This window comes from Nothoprocta perdicaria, unplaced genomic scaffold (assembly GCF_003342845.1).
Source record: "Nothoprocta perdicaria isolate Ctin4 unplaced genomic scaffold, notPer1 scaffold_84, whole genome shotgun sequence".
Classification (NCBI taxonomy): Eukaryota; Metazoa; Chordata; class Aves; order Tinamiformes; family Tinamidae; genus Nothoprocta; species Nothoprocta perdicaria.
Window position 1 is genome coordinate 136388 of NW_020456132.1, and position 5607 is coordinate 141994.

General features: G+C 40.0%; 1 protein-coding gene across 1 annotated transcript in view; it reads left to right on the forward strand.

Annotated features, from left to right (window-relative positions):
- KIF5C (kinesin family member 5C) overlaps positions 1 to 4349 on the forward strand; it is a 69685-nt gene extending 65336 nt beyond the window's left edge. The window contains exon 26 of the mRNA XM_026052153.1: positions 1104 to 4349. The gene's annotated coding sequence lies outside the window, so the exon portion shown is untranslated. The remainder of the gene's footprint in view (positions 1 to 1103) is intronic.
- The last annotated feature ends 1258 nt before the right edge of the window (positions 4350 to 5607 follow it).

A 5607-nucleotide genomic window follows, 5' to 3' on the forward strand; every position in this document is an offset into this window, starting at 1 on the left:
AACTGCAAATCCCAGTAAAGTTTCAGGGTGAGAATTAAAAAAAAAAAAAAAAAAAAAAAAAAAAAAAAAAAAAAAAAAAACTTTGTTAATCATACAAAAAAAAGAAGAAAATGTTTAATAGGGCAAAACTTTGCTTTTTCTGTAGTGGTGCTTTTGTATCAATTAAATTGATAATTTAAAAAAATACATTAGGCAAATTCAAAGTTACTCATGTATCATACAGTTGGAAAGGACCTCTGGATATTTTTGGTGTTACTTTTCATATGACTAATGAGAAATGTGTAGTTAAAATATTTTTTAGAAGTTTTTTTTCCCAAATATTTTATAATCAACTTTGAATTATTTCTGTATTTGGTAAACTACCTTGAATTCTGCTTCTGGAAGAAATTATTATTATCTTAATGGGGAAGATGTCTGTATAATATGAATGTAGAGATAAGTATGCGGCCTCAGAAGAAGGTACCTTTCTGTCAGGAAACATGGGACAGAAGGATTACTTTGAGGTTTTTTTTGTTTTTGTTTTTTTCCCTAATTGTAATTATTCCTTCAATCTTATAGAACGTCTGAAATGCACTCAAAAATCTCAAATGCAGTTATGTTCCTCCCATATTTCATATATAATGTTATTTAAAGATGTTTGATGTTGCAAATCCTATTATGAAGATGTATGTGCATCTAGTCATCAGCATATCTCTCTCATGAAGAGAAAAAGAATTGTTAAAAGAATATAGCGATAATAGAGGGGAGGTAGGGAGGCACAATGTGTAAGGTTATTTTTAAAGCCTTCATGCTGTTTTACGGCTAGTAAAGAAGGAATTGTTTCATTGTGACTGCCAGGTTGTGGGCTGGTAACCTTGAAGATAAATCTGACACAATTTTCCTCTGCAACTTGGCAGCAGAGCCCCTGATTTCATGTCAGGGTCATGTAAACATTAAAAATTTGCTACACGTGGATCTGGTTTCACTGCTGTTATTGCAGCTATTTAGTTGCTGCATATGAAGTCTGTGAAGCACAGGCATTTATTTGTGATGTTGCATTTCTGCTTCGTCATCTAAAACATGCACTAATTATTATTATTACCTTTCTTACTTTCTTTTGACAGGTCAGTTCCACTTAGCATGTTAAGAACTGTCATTAAGTCACTAGTTTCTTTTTTCCTCCTCTACCTGATCCCCGTTCTGTTCATCGTGCGCTTCCTACAGCCGTCAGCAACGCTCCGGTCCCAGGTACTCCGAGCTTCGTAGGATCCCCAGGTGCACAGAAGTGCTTAGCTCAGCTCTTCGACGACTCCTTGTACAATATATTTACCATAAGCATCTAAGTAATGATAGGAGGTCTGCCACTCAGAATATTTCACTGACTGCATTCGCCTCTTGGCGCTGGTTGGGTTGGGGCTTCTACACTCAAATTGATGCTTTTTGAAGTCTGTTGCATCTGTAAATCCCGACTTGTGGCATCAACGAATTAATTATTCAATGACCAAGTGCCATCAAAGGCAGGTGATTGTGCTCTCTCATGACTGATTTACTGTATAATATACATATTATTTTATATTTTTAGGGGATGAAAATGTGCTGCTATATGGTTTGATTTTACTGCTTACATTTTCGGAAGTAAATTTCCCCAAAGAACCATTTGTAATATCCTGGTAAAATCTTTGAACTGTATAAAATAACCTCTATTGCAGTACCTGGTAAAGATCAAATGGGATGCAGAGAAATCTGTTAGTATAGATCTAGGTTTTGAAGTTTGGTAGTTACATGAATATATGTGTGTGACCTGTCTTACAACTGAGATCTGAGCTGCGTGTGGTTCTCCCTTGGATGGTGAGTTTTCCTGGAATGTGACGGCTGGCCACGTGTTTGTAGGCATTGCCCTCGATGACATTTTGGAAGCTTTCGGAATGCTGCAGAAGTCTTGCCCCTGGAAAGCTGGCAAATACCGCCCCCCCTCCCATTCCCGCATGCCTTGGGCAAGCCTGGATCTGCTCGCCCTGGAATTCAGGTGCACGATTGAACAGCAGGAGACCCTACCTTGAAAAGAATATGTGTGGAGGGTCCAAAAGGAGGGGAGAGTTAGACACCCAGCACTGTCCTTTGCAGAGCAGGCTTAGAAGTACACGTGTTAACAAACGAGGAGCATATTGCAAGGGGAAAGAATGTATTTATTGCTTGCCTGTCATAAGGCTACGATACACAAGTTGTATTAAGGTTAGTATAGGTGTGCACGCCGGGTGAGTGATGAACCCCCCGCGTCCCGAGCCGCCCGCATCCCGAGCCGCCCTCCCGGCAGCCGCTGTCCCAGACGAGCGCGCGTTTCAGCAAGGTGACAGCCCCCATAGCCCTCCAGCCGCCTCTGGCACCTCCTGGCTCCTGTTTAACTGGAGATTCTTCTCCTTAGGTCTAAACCTAACTAGACATAAAAGTATCTAATGTTTTGATTGAAATTTTTTGATAGATTGTGAATTGACTTTAGATTTTTTTTTTACTGAAATTATTTAAGAGCTCTCAGTTGTCAGGTTATTAGAATTAATTTAACATTTGCTTTTATTGTTGCACTACTTCGAGGAGCATTTTGCTAGAAATATTTAACAAAGTTGCAAATTTGCATGTATTTATTTTGTATCTTTTGAAGTTTTATATTTTTCTTTATGTGCATGTGCACTGCCAGAAAAATGAACTGTGAACTTGCCATATGCAATCTTTAAACAAATTGCTAATTCAGAACTACTCTGTACTGTCTTAGCAGCTCTTCATGGCTGAAGTCTATTATGAACTAAATCATTATCCTCTTGTTCTGGTTCCAAAGCCGTTCTCTTAAGGAACACCAAACTGCTGCTGTCAAAGATTTATATTGTTTTCTTGTAAAATGAAAATACAAGGCTATGAACTTCTGTTAGCTGAATTCAGAGTATATTATAGAATTGCATTTTAAATGCAGCATTATCTTAAAAAAAAATTGAGTTCCCCATGTCACCATCATTAGTATCTGACAGTTCAGCTGGGCTCCGGGAAGAAGTTACCTTAGACATTTCTTAGACATTTCTTAGTTGTGCTCGTGCTGATCAGCCAGTCAGTTCATGTAGCCAAAACAATCTAAGTTTCTCCAAGGTAACTTTGAGACCAGGGGTGTGGGAGAACTGCCTAGGCCTGATCTGTGGAAAAGATCTAAAACGCTGAATTTTTCAAAGAAACACAGAAGATGTTTACTAGATTGGAAATAATTAACTGTCAAAGCACTTTTTTTAAAATAAGCCTATTTTAACTAGGCAAGTTCATATTGCATAATGTATATTCAACTTTTCTACCATTTTTAAGTCTTCTACATATTATATGTGGAAATGTAAGCCACACATCTGCTCTGCAGAGGTCAACCTGTCTCGCTATTTTCCACTACTTGATGCTATCTTGATTTTTCTTTCTTCTCTCTCTGAATGTTGTCTTATATTTATTCTAGACTTAATTTTAAAATTGTGATTTATGTAGTGTAAAATAAATTACATGCTTTGGGCAAATTTTGTTGGAAACATTATTCATGAATCTTACTTAAGAAGAAACTAAAATGTATATTATTCTTTTTGTTAATAGTTAACAAATATTTCCTGATCACTTGAACTTCTTTCATTGAATTAGTTCAAATACATTGTGTTTGTCCTTGAATTCATATTTCACTGACTTTCCTTAAGGCAGTTTTTTTTATTTATTTAAACCTGGAAAGATGTTGGCTGACGTTCTTTTAAGTTTGTACTTAACAAGGGTGAGAGTGGATTATCCAGAATATATTTTAAAAATCTATCATAACCTTTACTAAAGTAATTTCTCCTACAAAGCCTTTAAGTAATTGTTAAGCTTCATTTTATAACGCTGAATGAATTAAGATTCACATTTGTCCCTAAAAAAATAAAATGAAAGGATAAGTAAGGCTTGGAAATAAATGGTTAGGTGTTTACTTTTAGCTTTATATTATTTAGTAAAATGGGAAGTTAAACCATGTGGTTGTGCAGGTCCCAAATAAACAGGCCTAAACAAATTGCCATTATTGGAGGAGACTGAGGTATAGAGGAGAAAACCTTGTGAAAATGTAGTAGGTATCAATTGGAAGTTAAAGGGAATGGAAAAAAAAATAATAGGATAATCCTTATCTCCCCTTGTTTTGATGTTCACCTTTAACGCAAGTGAATTGAGTGCACTGGACTGCTGTAGAGGACGAACACCACTCCACCGCTTGTGTCTTGCCCTCACCGTCTTGTCAGTTTGAACCACTTTCCTTGTGGGAGAAATCCGGGGCTTGAAGCATTCTGTAGAATTGTACATGTCTAGTTTGTAAAGTGTGTAACGTGTACTGCAGATGTGTATTCTCTGGGCTCTATGTATCTTTACAGTAGTGTTCATTTTAGGGGAAAAAATAAATCGTGGACACGTTTTGGCGATAACAAGGGGAAATTTTTTTGCCATTGCATCAAATGATGCTGAAATGTATTAAACTTACTAGCAGATCTGAACCCTTCTTCCCCCATCCCTGGGAGATAAGTCTTTTATCTTCATTCCAAACCTCCATCGGAGATGGATGGATACACTGGCAGACTGCATGATGTATCATTTGGAAACTGTTACAGTGGAAAATAAAAATGAATTAAACTTTTCTGTGCACAAGTTTTGTGACTATGAGGCATGCAAGAGAAGGGTTAGGGGCTGGGGAAGGGATACCAGCCTCTGCCCTAAACATACAGGAAAGTAACCAGAAACCCTGGAAAATGAGAGGTGGGGGCTGCTTTGTGCCTAGTGCTTGTGCTGTCTTTACTGCCTCTTCTTGGAAATCTTCCATCTTCCTCATTCTTCCTATTTGAGTAGCCTGGAGGAGGACAGGGACATTCCTCCTCTCAACAGGAACTCAGGTGCTCCCGTTGATTAACCTAGTATTTCTGATAGGATCGATCACGGTAGGAGCGGGCAGGGGCCTTTGTTCAAATCTGAGCAGATCATGGGGTAACAGCCAGTTAGAGAGCGGAGTCTTCTGCTCTCTTGACTTCCAGCGCACAGGAGGTGCCTGTGGACGAGCCCGTGTTTGGATGAGCCCCTGTGTGTGGACGAGCCCCTGCCGCCTCCAGGCAGCCGCGAGGAGGAGAGCAGGGCCCGGGTTGTGCTCCAGAGCTTTGCCGTGAGTCCAAGGCGCCCGTTCCTGCTGCCCTCGATAAAGACTCTGCCTGCAGGATGAACCCAGTTGCGGAGGAGCCTCCCAAGAGGCTCCTGACGATTTCGTTTGCAGGATGTGGGATTGCATCACTTAATTAACTCCCTATCAAAACACCACACTAGTGAACCTATTTCAAAACAGCTTACACAAAAGCACAGAGAGAAAAAAAAAGAACCCCCACACAGGAAAGGTTAGGGGCTCGCATCCCTAGTACACCAGGGAAGCTATAAAGCACGAAATACATTTTGTGGTGCTATAAAGGATGAAATACATGTTCTGGTAAAGCTCAGGGGAGAGTCTGTTCGTTCTGAGCTCCGGTCTCTCGGGCCCCACGCAGTGTGGGTCGGCGGTGCCGGCTGCCCCCCGGCGCGGTGCCGAGGCGCGCCCGCCCCGCTCGCCCGCCGCTCGCCGCA